We start from the raw sequence: 18,224 nt of genomic DNA, 5'->3' as shown, positions 1-18,224 counted from the left end.
ATTGTATGTCCATAAAGTGACGCTAGGCACAGGAGTGTGTGCACATAGGGTGACTGACAGGAAATGAAAATTTGTAATGGTTGGGGATGTGGAGGGGTGGGTTAGTGGGTGAATATATATAGAATACATATGGAGTGTGGAGGGGTGGGTTAGTGGGTGGATATATATGGAGTGTGGAGGGTGGGTTAGTGGGTGGATATATATGGATTGTAGAGGGGTGGGTTAGTGGGTGGTTATATATGGAGTGTGGAGGGGTGGGTTGGTGGATGGATATGTATGGAGTGTGGAGGGTGGGTTAGTGGGTGGTTATGTATGGAGTGTGGAGGGTGGGTTAGTGGGTGGTTATGTATGGAGTGTGGAGGGTGGGTTAGTGGGTGGTTATGTATGGAGTGTGGAGGGGTGGGTTAGTGGGTGAATACATATAGGATACATATGGATTGTGGAGGGGTGGGTTAGTGGGTGGATATATATGGATTGTGGAGGGGTGGGTTAGTGGGTGGATATGTATGGAGTGTGGAGGGTGGGTTAGTGGGTGGATATATATGGAGTGTGGAGGGTGGGTTAGTGGGTGGTTATGTATGGAGTGTAGAGGGGTGGGTTAGTGGGTGGATATATATGGAGTGTGGAGGGTGGGTTAGAGGGTGGTTATGTATGGAGTGTGGAGGGGTGGGTTAGTGGATGGATATGTATGGAGTGTGGAAGGGTGGGTTAGTGGGTGGATATATATGGAGTGTGGAGGGTGGGTTAGTGGGTGGTTATGTATGGAGTGTGGAGGGGTGGGTTGGTGGATGGATATGTATGGAGTGTGGAGGGTGGTTTAGTGGGTGAATACATAGAGGATACATATGCATTGTGGAGGGGTGCGTTAGTAGGTGGATATATATGGATTGTGGAGGGGTGGGTTAGTGGGTGGTTATGTATGGAGTGTGGAGGGGTGGGTTGGTGGATGGATATGTATGGAGTGTGGAGGGTGGGTTAGTGGGTGGTTATGTATGGAGTGTGGAGGGTGGGTTAGTGGGTGGTTATGTATGGAGTGTGGAGGGTGGGTTAGTGGGTGGTTATGTATGGAGTGTGGAGGGGTGGGTTAGTGGGTGAATACATATAGGATACATATGGATTGTGGAGGGGTGGGTTAGTGGGTGGATATATATGGATTGTGGAGGGGTGGGTTAGTGGGTGGATATGTATGGAGTGTGGAGGGTGGGTTAGTGGGTGGTTATGTATGGATTGTGGAGGGGTGGGTTAGTGGGTGGATATATATGGAGTGTGGAGGGTGGGTTAGAGGGTGGTTATGTATGGAGTGTGGAGGGGTGGGTTAGTGGGTGGATATATACGGAGTGTGGAGGGGTGGGTTAGTGGATGGATATATACGGAGTGTGGAGAGTGGGTTAGAGGGTGGTTATGTATGGATTGTGGAGGGGTGGGTTAGTGGGTGGATATATACGGAATGTGGAGGGTGGGTTAGTGGGTGGTTATGTATGGATTGTGGAGGGGTGGGTTAGTGGGTGGAAATATATGGATTGTGGAGGGTTGGGTTAGTGGGTGGATATGTATGGAGTGTGCAGGGTGGGTTAGTGTGTGGTTATGTACGGAGTGTGGAGGGGTGGGTTAGTGGTTGAATACATATAGGATACATATGGAATGTGGAGGGGTGGGTTAGTGGGTGGATATATATGGAGTGTGGAGGGTGGGTTAGTGGGTGGTTATGTATGGAGTGTGGAGGGGTGGGTTAGTGGGTGGATATATACGGAGTGTGGAGGGTGGGTTAGTGGGTGGTTATGTATGGATTGTGGAGGGGTGGGTTAGTGGGTGGATATATACGGAGTGTGGAGGGTGGGTTAGTGGGTGCTTATGTATGGATTGTGGAGAGGTGGGTTAGTGGGTGGATATATATGGAGTGTGGAGGGTGGGTTAGTGGGTGGTTATGTATGGAGTGTGGAGGGGTGGGTTAGTGGGTGAATACATATAGGATACATATGGATTGTGGAGGGGTGGGTTAGTGGGTAGATATATATGGATTGTGGAGGGTAGGTTAGTGGGTGGTTATGTATGGAGTGTGGAGGGGTGGGTTAGTGGGTGAATACATATAGGATATATATGGATTGTGGAGGGGTGGGTTACTGAGTGGATATGTATGGAGTGTGGAGGGGTGGGATAGTGGGTGGATATATATGGAGTGTGGAGGGTGGGTTAGTGGGTGGTTATGTATGGAGTGTGGAGGGGTGGGTTAGTGGGTGAATACATATAGGATACATATGGATTGTGGAGGGGTGGGTTAGTGGGTGGATATATATGGATTGTGGAGGGTAGGTTAGTGGGTGGTTATGTATGGAGTGTGGAGGGGTGGGTTAGTGGGTGAATACATATAGGATATATATGGATTGTGGAGGGGTGGGTTAGTGAGTGGATATGTATGGAGTGTGGAGGGGTGGGATAGTGGGTGGATATATATGGAGTGTGGAGGGTGGGTTAGTGGATGGATATGTATGGAGTGTGGAGGGTGGGTTAGTGGGTGAATACATATAGGATGCATGTGGATTGTGGAGGGGTGGGTTAGTGGGTGGATATGTATGGAGTGTGGAGTGGTGGGTTAGTGGGTGGATATATATGGAGTGTGGAGGGTGGGTTAGTGGGTGGATATATATGGAGTGTGGAGGGGTGGGTTAGTGGGTGGTTATGTATGGAGTGTGGAGAGGTGGGTTAGTGGGTGGATATATACGGAGTGTGGAGGGTGGGTTAGTGGGTGGTTATGTATGGAGTGTGGAGGGGTGGGTTAGTGGGTGAATACATATAGGATACATATGGATTGTGGAGGGGTGGGTTAGTGAGTGGATATGTATGGAGTGTGGAGGGGTGGGATAGTGGGTGGATATATATGGAGTGTGGAGGGTGGGTTAGTGGGTGGATATGTATGGAGTGTGGAGGGGTGGGTTAGTGGATGGATATGTATGGAGTGTGGAGGGTGGGTTAGTGGATGGATATGTATGGAGTGTGGAGGGTGGGTTAGTGGGTGGTTATGTATGGAGTGTGGAGGGGTGGGTTAGTGGGTGAATACATATAGGATACATGTGGATTGTGGAGGGGTGGGTTAGTGGGTGGATATGTATGGAGTGTGGAGGGGTGGATTAGTGGATGGATATATATGGAGTGTGGAGGGGTGGGTTAGTTGGTGATTATGTATGGAGTGTGGAGGGTGGGTTAGTGGGTGGTTATGTATGGAGTGTGAAGGGTGGGTTAGTGGGTGGATATATATGGAGTGTGGAGGGGTGGGTTAGTTGGTGATTATGTATGGATTGTGGAGGGGTGGGTTAGTGGGTGGTTATGTATGCAGTGTGGAGGGGTGGTATAGGAGGTGGATATATACGGAGTGTGGAGGGGTGGGTTAGTGGGTGGGTATATACGGAGTGTGGAGGGTGGGTTACTGGGTGAATACATATAGGATACATATGGATTGTAGAGGGGTGGGTTAGTGGGTGGATATATATGGAGTGTGGAGGGTGGGTTAGTCGGTGGTTATATATGGAGTGTGGAGGGGTGGGTTAGTTGGGTGAATACATATAGGATACATATGGATTGTGGAGGGGTGAGTTAGTGGGTGTATATGTATGGAGTGTGGAGGGGTGGGTTAGTGGGTGGATATATATGGAGTGTGGAGGCAGGGTTAGTAGGTGGTTATGTATGGAGTGTGGAGGGGTGGGTTAGGGGGTGGATATATACGGAGTGTGGAGGGTGGGTTAGTGGGTGGTTATGTATGGAGTGTGGAGGGGTGGGTTAGTGGGTGAATACATATAGGATACATATGGATTGCGGAGGGGTGGGTTAGTGGGTAGATATTTATAGGATACATATGGATTGCAGAGGAGTGGTTAGTGGGTAGATATTTATAGGATACATATGGATTGTGGAGGGGTGGGTTAGTGGGTGGATATATACAGAGTGTGGAGGGTGGGTTAGTGGGTGGTTATGTATGGAATGTGAAGGGGTGGGTTAGTGGGTGAATACATATAGGATACATATGGATTGTGGAGGGGTGGGTTAGATACATGAAGCTGCATACTTGTAATGTAATTCCACTTGATCGAAGGGAAAACAAGCTGGATCAAGACAACCTGCCATCAATTCTACGGTCATGGCATTCTCTGACTTGGGCGGTGATACTATTTTTTTCTTTGTGATAGTTTTCTGATACTGTAGCCATTTGTGGTATTTGGGCTGTGTGCTGTTGGTAATGTTTTTTGCACCGTGTCCCAGGAGGAACACTGTTTTGTTCGGTTGTATTCATGTATGGTTGATTGACCATCCATCTTCATCTGCCTTTGTACAGCAGAACCTCCAAGGAGCTTAGGGGTTTGAATAAGAGCATTGAACCTTCCTCTGAATATCTTGACACCATTTAAATTTAGGACATGCCTGAGGTTGATTTCCATTGAATTTAATGTTGCTGATCATGAATAACTTGCCCTTCGCCTCTGTCGTTAATAAATAGAGAGATGTCCCTTTATAATTGGAGTTCAGCTTATCTCAAAGCTGAAATTTAAAAAAAAACACAGAAAATGCTAGAAACGCTCAGCAGGACAGGCAGTGAAATAGGATTACAGTTCCAGATCTTATAATTAGGTCACAATGTCTTTATTTGCCACTTATTTGTCTTTGATTCATTCCTTTCAACCTGATTCCTACTGAGGCCTATTCTCCATGTATGCAGTCATGTGTTTAATATTTCAACAATATTTGAGTAATATTGTAAATATGTTGTTTGATTAAGTATTCTTTCTTGTTTATATGATTCATTATAATTTTATGCACAAAGTACGTGAATGGCATATATCATCACGCTACCATGTGATACATACACGCCTCGCTTAAAGTAAAAACTTACTTAGACACACATTCTGGAGTGATACTGTTTTCCTTCCAATTAGTTTTCTGTTTTGTAGTTACAAAACATATGTTCTTCTACTTCTTTCTTACTCACATTCCAGGTACCACGGCAACTATGGTTTTAGTGAGCCATAATTTTTTCCCTTTGAGAAGAAATTATGTAAATAGACATTAATAGATGATATGATCATGTGTGTGTTGCTAACTACACAAAACCTGTATCAGTGACTGCATGAGATGCTGTAGATTAAGAGTGTTATAAAAAACTGAATAAATATCACTGGCAGATCGCTATTCTCCCATAATCATGTTAACTGTTGTGTTGTTCTTACGTCCCATCACCCCTGCAGGGGAATAGGCTGCTGAGAGCAGTTCACCAGAGTGCTCTGTCCTGGGCCAGTTTTTCAAGTTGTCCCCAGGTGTTAGCCCATCTCCTTCAAGATCGCATCACCAGGTGCTCTTTGGCTTGCTTCATTTAGAAGGATGATCGGTCCCGTGGCTTCCTCTGACTTGCGACTTTCATCACCTGAATTCATACGTCTTTTAGGCAAAGATTCTTCCTCTCCCAGGGATAAGGATCTTGGAGCTTCTGTAGCTCTGAGATTTTACAGGACGAGGTTGTTAGCCCCATGGCCAACCCTCATCCTTTAGCAGCCGGCCCTGGGACCATCCATAGTGGAGTTAGTTTTAGGTCAAACTAATGCTCTAAGTTCAATGGAACAAAAACATTTTAAAGATGGTTCTTATGCTCTGAAGGTAGAAGAAATGGATTCCTGCTGAAATCCAAAGCTGTCACAAGAACATGGGCTCCCGCTTAGCAAAACTATGGTACCAACAAGAGTACATACAAGTGATTACAGCTCTGTGTTTTTTCTAAATTAAAGTGACATCAACTAAATTAAGTTGTGAATATTAGATGCAAAAGAGCTATTATGCAAAGTACTGCAAATAAACCTCTGTTCCCTGTGCTGCATTATGTTTCCAAGTGTTTACAGCTGCTGATACTGGTTGTTAAATAGTTTACCCTTCAGCCATCAGGCTCTTGAACCCATGGGCATAACTTAACTCACCCCGCCACTGAACTCTTCCCACAACCTTTGGACTCACTCTGAATGACTCTTCATCTCATGTCCTCGATATTTATTGATTGTTTATTATTATTATTTTGTTTTCAGTTTCTTGACTTGCACAGATTCACCACTCTCTGGCAAAAGAAATTCCTCCTCATCTCTGTTCTGAAAGGACACGCATCTATTCTGGGCCTCTGTCCTCTGGTCTTAGACCCCCCTACCATAGGAAACATCCTCTCTACATCCATCCTATAGAGGCCTTTCACCATTCGATAGGTTTCAATGAGGTCACCCCTCATTCTTCTGAACAGAGAATACAGATCCAGAGCCATCAAACACTCTTCATATGACACGTCATTCAATCATGCAATCATTTCTGTGAACCTCCTTCAAACCCTCTCCAGTTTCAGCACATCCTTTTTAAGATAAGGGGCCGAAAACTGGTCACAATACTCCAGGTGAGGCCTCACCATTGCGTTATAAAGATTCAATATTACATCCTTGCTTTTATATTCTAGACCTCTTGAAATGAATGCTAACATTGCATTTGCCTTCCTCACCACTGTCTCAATCTGCAAACTTTAGGGAATCCTGCACAAGGACTCCCTCATCCCTTTGCACCTCAGATTTTTTGTATTTTCTCTCCATTTAGAAAATAGTCACCCCTCTGATTCCTTCTACCAAAGTGCATGACCATACACTTCCAACACTGTATTCCATCTGCCATTTCTTTCCCCTTATTCTTAATCTGTCTAAGGTCTTCTGTAGCCTCTCTACTTACTCAAAACTGCCTGCACCTCCACCTGTTTTCATTCCGTCTGCAAATCTTGCAAGCAACCCATCAATTTCATCATCCAAATCATTGACATATAATCTAAAAAGAATTGGTCTCAACACAAACCCCTGTGGAACACAACTAGTCACCAGCAGTCAGCCAGAAAAGGCTCCCTTTATTCCTACTCTTTGCCTCCTGCCATTCAGCCACTGCTTTATCTGTGATAGAATCTTTGCCGTAATTCCATGGGCTCGTAGCTTGCTAACCAGCCTCATGTCTGGTACCTTGTCAAAAGCCTTCTGAAAATCCAAATACACAACATCAACCAATTCTCCTTTGTCCATCCTGCTTGCTATTTCTTCAAAAATTCCAATAGATTTGTCAGGCAAGAATTTCCCTTGAGGAAACTATGCTGCCTACAGCCTATCTTATCATGTACCTCCAAGCACCCTAAGACCTCATCCTCAATAATCAACTTCAACATCTTCCCACCCACTGAGGTCAGACTAACTGGCCTATAGTTTCCTTTATTCTGCCTCTCTCCTTTCTTGAAGCATGGAGCAACATTTGCTATTTTCCAGTCTTCCAGAACCACACCAGAATCTAGTGATTCTTGATTATGAGTGATTAGTGATTACTAATGCCTCCACAATCTCTTCAGCCACCTCTTTCAGAATTCTAGTGTATACACCACCTGATCCAGGTGGCTTATCTGCCTTCAGACCTTTCTGTTTCCCAAGAACCTTCTCTCCAGTTGCAGAACATAGAAATCTACCATACATTACAGGCCCTTCAGCCCACAATGTTGTGCTGACCATGTAATCTACTCTAGAAACTGCCTAGAATTTCCCTACTGCATAGCTCTCTATTTTTCTAAGCTCCATGTACTGTACCTATCGAACAGTCTCTTAAAAGACCCTATTGTATCTGCCTCCACCACCTTTGCTGGCAGTGCATTCCACGCATCCACCACTCTCTGTGTGAAAAATTTACCCCTGATATCCCCCTTGTACCTATTTCCAAGTATGCCCCCTCATGTTAGCCATTTCGGCCCTGGGGAAAAAACATCTGCATAGCCACATGATCAATGCTTCTCATCCTCTTATAAGACCATAAGACGTAGGAGCAGAATTACGCCATTTGGCCTCTTGAGTCTGCTCCACCGTTCAATCATGTCTGGTCCTTTTTTCCCCTCCTCAACCCAGTTCCCAGCCTTCTCCCCGTAACCTCTGATGCCATGTCCAATCAGGAAACTATCAATCCCTTCCTTAAATACACCCAATGACCTGGCCTCCACAGCTGCACATGGCAACAAATTCCACAAATTCATCACCCTCTGGCTAAAGAATTTTTTCTGCATCTCTGTTTTGAAAGGATGCCCCTCTATCCTGAGCTGTGTCCTCTTATTCTAGACTCTTCCACTACTCTGTCACCCATTCTTTTCACATCTATTCTGTCTAGGCCTTTCAACATTCGAAAGGTTTCAATGAGGTCCCTCCACAGCTGCCTATGGTAATAAATTCCACAAATTAACTATACTCTGGTAAAAGAAATTTCTCCACACCTCTGTTTTAAATGGACAACCCTCTAACCTGAGGCTGTGCCCTCTTGCCCTAGGCTCCCCGACCCTGGGAAACATCCTATCATGCGAGGTTTCAATGAGATCCCCCCTCATACTTCTAAATTCCAGCGAGTACAGACCCTTTCATTCCTGGAATGATCCTTGTGAACCTCCTCTGGACCCTCTCCAATGCCAGCACACCTTTTCTACTTTGTACAATGAGAGGTCCAAAACTGTTCACAATACTCAAGGTGAGGCCTCACCAGTGCCTTATAAAGCCTCAGCATCACATCCCTGCTCTTGTATTCTAGACCTCTTGAAATGAATGCTAACATTGCATTTGCCTTCCTCACCACTGACTCAACCTGCAAGTTAACCATTAGGGTGTTCTGCACAAGGACTCCCAATTCCCTTTGCATCTCAGATTTATATAGCATAAAAAGAAGTGGTCCCAAAACAGACTCCTGTGGAACACCACTAGTCACTGGCAGCCAACCAGACAGGAATCCTTTTATTCCCACTCACTGCCTTCTTCCAATCAGCCAATGCTCTAACCATGTTAGTAACTGTCCTGTAATACCACGGGCTCTCAACTTGGTAAGCAGTATCATGTGTGGCACCTTGTCAAAGGCCTTCAGAAAGTCCAAATACACATCCCCTTTATCTATCCCACTTGTAATCTCCTCAAAGAATTCCAACAGGTTTATCCGGCAGGATTTTCCCTGAACAAAACCATGCTGACTTTGTCCTATCTTGTCCTGTGTCACGAAGTACTCCATCACCTCATCCTTAACAATTGACTCTAACACCTTCCTAACCATTGGGGTTAGGTTAACTGGTCTATAAGTTCCTTTCTGCTGCCTTCCTCCTATCTTAAAGAGTAGAATGGCATTTGCAATTTTCCAGTCCTCTGGCAACATGTCACCATGCCAGAGTCCAATGATTTTTGAAAATTCATTTTTAATGCCGCCACAATCTCTACAGCTACCTCTTTCAGAACCCTTGTGTGCAGTTCATTTGGTCTGGGTGACTTATGTACCTTTAGGCCTTTCAACCTTTTGAGCACCTTCTCCCTTGTAATAGTAACTGCACCCACTTTTACAACCGTGGCTGACAAGGGAAGTCAAAGCTAATATAAAAACAAAAGAGAAGGCATACAACAAAGCAAAAATTAGTGGGAATATAGAGGATTGGGAAGTTTTTAAAAACCTACAGACAGCAACTAAAACAATCATTAGAAGGGAAGAGATGAAATACGAAAGCAAGCTAGCAAATAATTTCAAAGTGGATAGATGCAACTATGTTTCATCACCAGCCTGCCATTCCTGAGTCTGACTGCATGCTATCTTTACTTTTTTACTATCCATCCTATCCTGAGTCCTATCAGTTCGGTTTCCAACCCCCCTGCCAAATTAGTTTAAACCCTTCCCAACAGGTCAAACAAACCTGCCTGCGAGAATATTCGTCTCCCTTGGGTTCAGGTACAACCCATCACTTTTGAACAGGTCTATGGACAAGGGCCCCAAGATCTCGCTGATCCTCCGCACTGCCAAGAGTCTTACCATTAATATTATATTCTGTCTTCAAATTTGACTGAGCAAAATGAACCACTTCACATTTATCTGGGTTGAACACCATCTGCCACTTCTCAGCCCAGTTCTGCATCCTATCAATGTCCTGCTGTAACCTCTGGGAATCCTCCAGACTATCCACACACCCCCAACCTTTGTGTCATCAACAAACTAACTAACCCACTCTTCTAGTTCTTCATCCAGGTCATTTATAAAAATCACAAAGAGGAGGGTTCCCAGAGCAGATCCCTGCGGAACACCACTGGTGACTGACCTCCATGCAGAATATGAACCATCTACAACCACCGTTTGCCTTCTGTGGACAAGCCAATTTTAGATCCACAGAGCAAGGTCTCCTTGGATGCCAAGCTCCTTCCTTTCTGAATGAGCTTTGCATGGGGAATCTTATCAAGGGCCTTAATAAAATCCATATACACTATATCCACAGCTCTACCTTTATCAATGTGTTTTGTTACATCCTCAAATAATTTTTACATCCTCAAAGAATTTGTTACATCCTCAAAGAATGGTAACTTCACACACTTCATGACACCTGACACCTGGAACTTCCACCATGCTGCTAGTGTCTTCCGCAGTGAATACTGACTCAGTTTGTTTGCCATTTTCTTGTCCCCCACTAGCACCTCTCCAGCATCATTTTCCAGTGAGCCAATGTGCACCCTCATCTCTCTTTTACACTTAAAATATCTGAAGAAACTTTTGGAATTCTCTTTAATATTATTGGCTTGCTTACTTCGGTATTCCACCTTTACCTTCTTAATGACTTTTTTAGTCGCCTTCTGTTGGTTTATAAAAGCTTCCCAATCCTCGAACTTCCCAATAATTTTTGCTCTATTAAATGCCCTCTCTTTGGCTTTTATGATGGCTTTGACTTTTCTTGTTCGCCATGGTTGGGTCATCTTTCCTTTAGAACACTTCCTCTTTTTGATTTATATGTCCTCTGTCTTCCGAATTGCTTCCAGAAATTTCAGACATTGCTGCTCTGCCATCGTCCTTGCCGGTGTCCTTTTCCTATCAATCCTGGCCAACTACTCTCTTAAGCCAATGTAATTTCCACTGTAATACGGATACCTGGCCCTAGGGTCCTTTTACCTTAAGGTCTCTAATGAATTCCGATTCATTGCACAACACCCAATGCAGAATAGCTGATTCCCTAGTGAGCTCAACCATGAGCCGCTCTAAAAAGCCATCTCATAGGCACTCTCAAAATTCCCCCTCCTGGAATCCAGCACCAACCTGATTTCCCCAAACTACCTTCATATTGAAATCCCCCATAACTATTGTAACATTGCCCTCTTGACATGCGTTTTCTATCTCCCATTGTAATTTGTAGACCACATCCTTACGCCAAGGAATCAGTCCAGCAACAAAACTGAAGTTCTACAGAGCCGTGGTACTCACTACCCTCCTGTATGCCAGTGAAACGTGGACTGTGAATTGAAGGCGTGCAAGACAGCTCAACCATTTCCACATGACTTGTCTTCGCAGAGTATTAGGCATCAGATGGCTGATGAAGTACCAGACACTGAAGTTCTCTCTAGAGCAAGTCTACCGTCAGTCCACACACTGCTGATGAGAGCACAGACCCGGTGGGCAGATCATGTCATCTGTGTGCCGGACGAGCGCATACTTAAGCAGCTCCTTTTTGGGGAACTCTCTGCTGGAAGACGCTCACATGGAGGGCAGAAGAAACATTACAAAGACACACAAAAGGCCTCCCTGAAGTTGCTTGACATAGACACAACCTCCTGGGAAATGCTGGCACAAAACCACCCTACCTGGTGCGGCCTCATCCACAAGGGCTGTCAAGCTTACGAAGCAAGGCGCACTGCTGAAGCACAACTTAAGCGTGAGCTGCACAAGTCCAGAGCCACTAGCGCAACAACTGCAGTGCCTACACATGTCTGCCCAACATATGCCAGGACATTCCGTCCCAAATTGCCCTGACCAGTCATCTTCGGACACACCGCATCCAGTCTCAAAGTGACTAATGGTGTCGAGGTCTTCATCGACGGCGATGGATGAACAACAATTGTTTGGGGGTCTGTACAGGACAAGCGGTAAGCAGTCAAGAAATCCAACAAAGAATCGCCCGTGAAGTATTTAGAGAAGATCCTCAGGATCAGAAATCTATCTCTACATACAAAGATTTGACTTGTGCAGGCGATGGTGTTCTCAACAACATTATATGGACGTGAAAGTTGGACAGTAAAGAAGAAAGATAGAAAGTGTATCAATGCCTTTGAACTGTGGTGCTGTAGCAAATTACTACGCATCTTGTGGACTTCTCACAGAACAAACAAGTCAATCATCAAAGAGATCGAACCAAGGCTCTCTCTTCGGAGGCTCAAATGACAAAACACCACCTACCATACCACAACTCTGTGGCACTTAACAACAACAATGTAAACAACCCAAGAGCATCTTTTTACCCTTGCAGTTCCTTAGCTCTATCCACAAAGATTCAACACCTTCTAACCCTATGTCATTTCTTTCTGATGATTTGATTTCATTTTTTACCAACAAGCAACGACGCCCCCTCTGCCAACCTGCTTGTCCTTTCCATAAAATGTGTATCCTTGGACATTAAACTCCCAGCTATAATCTTCTTTCAACCATAATTCAGAGAGGCTTACAACATCACACCGGCTAATCTGTAACTGTGCTGCAAGCTTATCTGCCTTTTTCCATATACTGCATGCATTCAAATATAACACCTTCTTCTGTATTCACCCTTTTCAATTTTGTTCGTCTTTTTCATTGCAACTCATCCTGTTGACTACAAGTTCAGAATGAGAATGAGAATCAGAATCAGGTTTACTATCACCAGCATATGCCATGAAATTTGTCAATTTAGCAGCAGCAGTTCAATGCAGTACATAATATAGAAGATAATAAATAAATAAATAACAGTGTATATAGAAACCACAGCACAGAAACAGGCCTTTTGGCCCTTCTTGGCTGTGCCGAACCATTTTCTGCCTAGTCCCACTGACCTGCACACGGACCATATCCCTCCATACACCTCCCATCCATGTATCTGTCCAATTTATTCTTAAATGTTAAAAAAGAACCCCCATTTACAGTATAGTGGCTGTCTTGCCTTCTTTATAATTGCATTGAGGGTTACGGTCAGAGATCTTGACACCCAGGAGCTTGAATCTGCTCTCTCTCTCCACTTTTGCGCACTCTCCGCTGAACATAGACAGCTCCTCTGTTGAGGTCGTAAGAGCACCAAATTTCTTGGTGTTCACCTGGCGGAGAATCTCACCTGGTTCCTCATCACCAGCTCCATAGCCAAGAAAGCCCAGCAGCGTCTCTACTTTCTGCGAGGCTGAGAAAAGTCCATCTCCCACCCCCCCACCCTCACCACATTCTACAGAGGATGTATCGAGAGCATCCTGAGCAGATGCATCACTGCCTGGTTCGGGAATTGCACCGTCTCGGATCGCAAGACCCTGCAGCGGATAGTGAGGCCAGCTGATAAGATCATTGGGGTCTCTCTTCCCGCCATCACAGACATTTACACCACATGCTGCACCCGTAAAGCCAACAGTATTGTGAAGGATACACACCCCTCATACAAATTCTTCTCCCTCTTACCATCTGGCAAAAGGTACCAAAACATTCAGGCTCTCACGACCAGGCTGTGCAACAGTTTCTTCCCCCAAGCCATCAGACTCCTCAATACTCAGAGTCTAGACTGACATCTACATCATTTATTATTATATTGTAATTTGTCCTCTACTGTGACTATTGTCTTGTTCATTAATTATTGTACTGCCCTGCACTGCTTTGTGCACTTTATGTAGTCCTGTGCAGGTCTGTAGTCTAGTGCAGTTTTTATGTTGTTTTATGTAGTCTAGTGTAGCCTTGTGCTGTCTCACATAGTCTAGTGTAGTTTTGTGTTGTTTTGTGTAGCACCAGGGTCCTGGTGGAACGTTATTTCATTTTTACTGTGTACTGTACCAGCAGCTTATGGTCGAAATGACAATAAACTTGACTTGACTTCTGATCCCTCTATGAGAATTGGTACGTGTTCCTTCATCTTACCCTTCCTGAAGTCCACAATCAGCTCTTTTGCCTTACTGACGTTGAATACAAGTTTGTTGCTGTGACACCACTCCACTAGTTGGCGTATCTCGCTCCTGTACGCCCTCTCATCTCCATCTGAGATTCTACCAACAATGGTTATATCATCAGCAAATTCATAGATGGTATTTGAGCTATGCCTAGACACACAGTCATGTGTATATAGAGAGTAGAGCAGTGGGCTAAGTACACACCCCTGAGGTGCACCAGTGTTGATTATCAGCAAGGAGGAGATATTATCACCAATCCACACAGACTGTCGTCTTCTGTTTAGGAAGTCACGGATCCAATTGCAGAGAAAGGTACAGAGGCCCAGATTTTGAAACTTATCAGTCAGGATTGTGGGAATGATGGTGTAAATGCTGAGCTATGGTCCATGAACAGCAATCTGATACAGGTGCTTGTATTGTCCAGGTGGTCTAAGGCCATGTGAAAAGCCATTGAGATTGCATCTACTGTTGACCTATTGTGACGATAGGCAGATTGCAGTGGGTCCAGGTCCTTGCTGAGGAAGCAGTTCAATCTAGTCGTGATCAACCTCTCAAAGCATTTCATCACTGTAGATGTGAGTGCTACTGGGTGATAGTCATTAAGGCAGCTCATATTATTCTTCTTAGTCACTGGTATAATTGTTGCCGTTTTAAAGCAAGTGGGAACTTCCAACCGTAGCAGTGAGAGGTTGAAAATGTCCTTGAGTACTCCCGCCAGTTAGTTAGCACAAGTTTTCAGAGCCTTGCCAGGTACTCTGTCAGGGCCTTCTGCCTTGTGAGGGTTCACCCTCTTTAAAGGCAGCCTAACACTGGCCTTCGAGACAGCGATCACAGGGTCACTGGGTGCAGCAGGGATCTTCACAGCTGTAGTTGTGTTCTCCCTTTCAAAGCAGGCATGGAAGGCATTGAATTCATCTGGTAGTGAAGCATTGCTGCCATTCATGCTATTGGGTTTCACTTTGTAGAAAGTAACGTCTTGCAAACCCTGCCAGAGTTGTCGTGCATCCGATGTCGCCTCCAACCTCATTCAAAATTGTCTCTTTGCTCTTGAAATGGCCCTCCACATATCATATCTGGTTTCCTGTTAGAGACTTGGGTCACCAGACTTCAATGCCACAGATCTAGCCTTTAGCAGACGACATACCTCTTGGTTTATCCACAGTTATTGGTTTGGGAATGTACAGTAAGTCTTTGTAGGCACACACTCATCCACACAGGTTGTAATGAAGTCAGCAACAACTGCAGCACACACATCCAAATTTGAAGATGAATCTCTGAATAGTCCAGTCCACCAATTCAAAGCAGTCCTACAGGCACTCCTGTGTTTCCCTTGTCCATACCTTCTTGGTCCTCACTACTGCTGCTGCAGTCTTCAGTCTCTGCCTATACTCAGGATGTAGAAGTACAGCCAGGTGATCAGACTTCCCGAAGTGAGGGCGTGGAACAGCACGGTAGGCATTTTTGATGGTGGTGTAGCAATGGTCCAGTGTGTTGTTTCCTCTGGTATTGCAAGTGATCTGTTGATGTTAATTGTTTAATGATTTTTTTCAGACTGGCCTAGTTAAAATCTGCCAAAACGATGGAGAAGGCGTTAGGATGCGCTGTTTCATGCATGTTGATCCCATTGCTCAGATCATCTAAAGCCTGATTGACTTTGGCCTGAGGTGGAATGTATACCGCTTCCAAAATAATCACAGAAATCTCCCGTGGTAGGTAAAATGGATGGCACTTAACTGCTAGATATTCCAGGTCTAGTGAGCAGACTTGGGACAGCACTGATATATTCGTGCACCAAGAGGAGTTGATCATGAGGCATACTCCTCCACCTCTGCTTTTGAGAGACTCTATAGATATATCCTGACAGTGTATAGTAAATCTGTCGATCTGAATCGCTGCATCCGGTATGGAAGGGGTTAACCAGGATTCCCTAAAATAAAGGACACTCGCGGTCCTTTGCCCTTTCAACAGCTTCTCCTCACTACACATTGCCTCTTTTTGTAAACCAGCTACCTCATCTTCAACACTATCATCTGCCTTTCCTGCAATACTTCTTGCATTGAAATAAAAGCAGCTCAGGACACCGGTTGAACCTTGCTCAATCTTTTGATTCCTAAACAACAGGAACTCTGCAGATGCTGGAAATTCAAGCAACGCACATCAAAGTTGCTGGTGAACACAGCAGGCCAGGCAGCATCTCTAGGAAGAGGTACAGTCGACATTTCAGGCCGAGACCCTTCGACGTTTCAGGCCTAACTTTGTCTGAGGTCTTACCAACATCTGTCTCCACAACCTCTCCACTTACTGTTCTGGCACTCTGGTTCCCATTCCTGGTTCGTCCTGGGTGAGTCTAGGACCAGAAAGCACTACCTCACAATAGAGGGACATCCCTTTAGAAGAGAGATGAGGAGGAACTTGCACAAAATGCTGGAGGAACTCAACAAACCAGGCAGCATCTATGGAAAAGAGTACAGTCGACATTTTAGGCCAGGACCCTTCAGCAGGACTGGAGAGTAAAATATGAGGAGTAGAGTTAAAAGATGAGAGAAAGGAAGAAGAAACACAAGATGATGTGAAATAGGGAGCGGGAGGGGTGAAGTAAAGAGTTGGGAAGTTGATTAGTGAAAGAAATACAGGGCTGGAGAAGGGGGAATCTAATAGGAGAGGACAGAAGGCCATGGAAGAAGGAAAAGGGGAGGACCTCCAGAGGGAGGTGATGGGCAGGCAAGGAGATAAGGTGAGAGAGAGAGAGAGAGAGAGAGAGAGAGATAAAGAGATAAGGGAATGGGGGGGGGGGGGGAGGCATTACCAGAAGTTGAGTTCCTCAGGCATTTTGTGTGTATTGTCTGAAAAGAACAGTTAATGAAGATCAGTACTGATGGTTGGATCTCAAAATGTAGGTATAATGATGGTGCAAAATAAGTGTTTCATGAAGTTAGATTTTCCACATGCACAGACCTAATTGTATTCAAAGTCAATAGTGCAGGTTTGCATGAAGTAGTGCATACTTGTCCCTGTATCTAAAAAGACCAAGGTAACATGTCTGAATGACTGGTGTCCTGTCGCTCTCACCTCAATAATAAGCAAGTGCTTTGAGAGGCTGGTCAAAGATTACATCTGCAGCTTGCTATCATCCACACTACAATTTGTCTCCCAACCCAACCGATCAACAGATGATGCAATAGCCACAGATCCACACACCGTCCTTACACGTCTGGAGAAGAAGGATGCTCATGTGAGAATGCTGTTCTTGGTCAGCATTCAACATTACAATTCCCTCCAAGTTTGACAGGAAACTTAGAGACCTCGGCCTTCACCCTGCCTTGTGCAGCTGGATCCTGGACTTCCTGTCAGATCGCCAGCAGGTGGTAAGAGTGGGCTGCCTCATCTCTGACTCTCAATACAGGAACCTCTCAAGGCTGTGTATGAAGCCCCCTCCTTTACTCCCTGTATACCCATGACTGTGTCGTCACCCACAGTTCCAATTTGTGAATTAAATTTGCCGAAGACATTACACTGATTGGCCTAATCTCAAATAATAATGAGGCAGCCTACAGAGAAGTCATCACCCTGACACAGTGGTGTCAAGAAAACGACCTCTCCCTCAATGTTGCAAAAACAAAGGAGCTGGTTGTGGACTACAGGAGGAATGGAGACAGGCTAGCCCCTATTGATATCAATAGATCTGGGGTTGAGAGGGTGAACAGCTTCAAATTCCTCTGCATAAACATCACCGAGGATCTCACATGGTCTGTACACACCGGCTGTGTGGTGAAAAAGACACAACAGCGCCTCTTTCACCTCAGTTGAAGAACTTTGGTATGGGACCCCAAATCCTAAGAACTGTCTATAGGGGCACAATTCAGAGCATCCTGACTGGCTGTATCGCTGCCTGGTATGGGAACTGTACTTCCCTCAATCGCAGGACTCTGCAGAGAGTGGTGCAGACAGTCCAGCACATCTGTAGATGTGAACACCCCACTATTCAGGAGATTTACAGACACAGGTGTGTAAAAAGGGCCTGAGGGATCATTGGGGACCCAAGTCACCCCAGCCATACACTGTTCCAGCTGCTACCATCCAGGAAACGGTACATCAGCACAAAAGCCAGGACCAACAGGCTCCAGGACAGCTTCTTCCACCAGGCCATCAGACTGATTAATTCATGCTGTTACAACTGTATTTCTATGTTATATTGACTGTCCTGTTGTACATAGTATTTATTATATATCACTATAAATTGCACATTGCACATTTAGATGGAGC

The sequence above is a fragment of the Mobula birostris genome, chromosome 1 (genome assembly GCF_030028105.1).
Source record: "Mobula birostris isolate sMobBir1 chromosome 1, sMobBir1.hap1, whole genome shotgun sequence".
Lineage (NCBI taxonomy): Eukaryota > Metazoa > Chordata > Chondrichthyes > Myliobatiformes > Myliobatidae > Mobula > Mobula birostris.
This window is presented reverse-complemented; position numbering follows the sequence as displayed.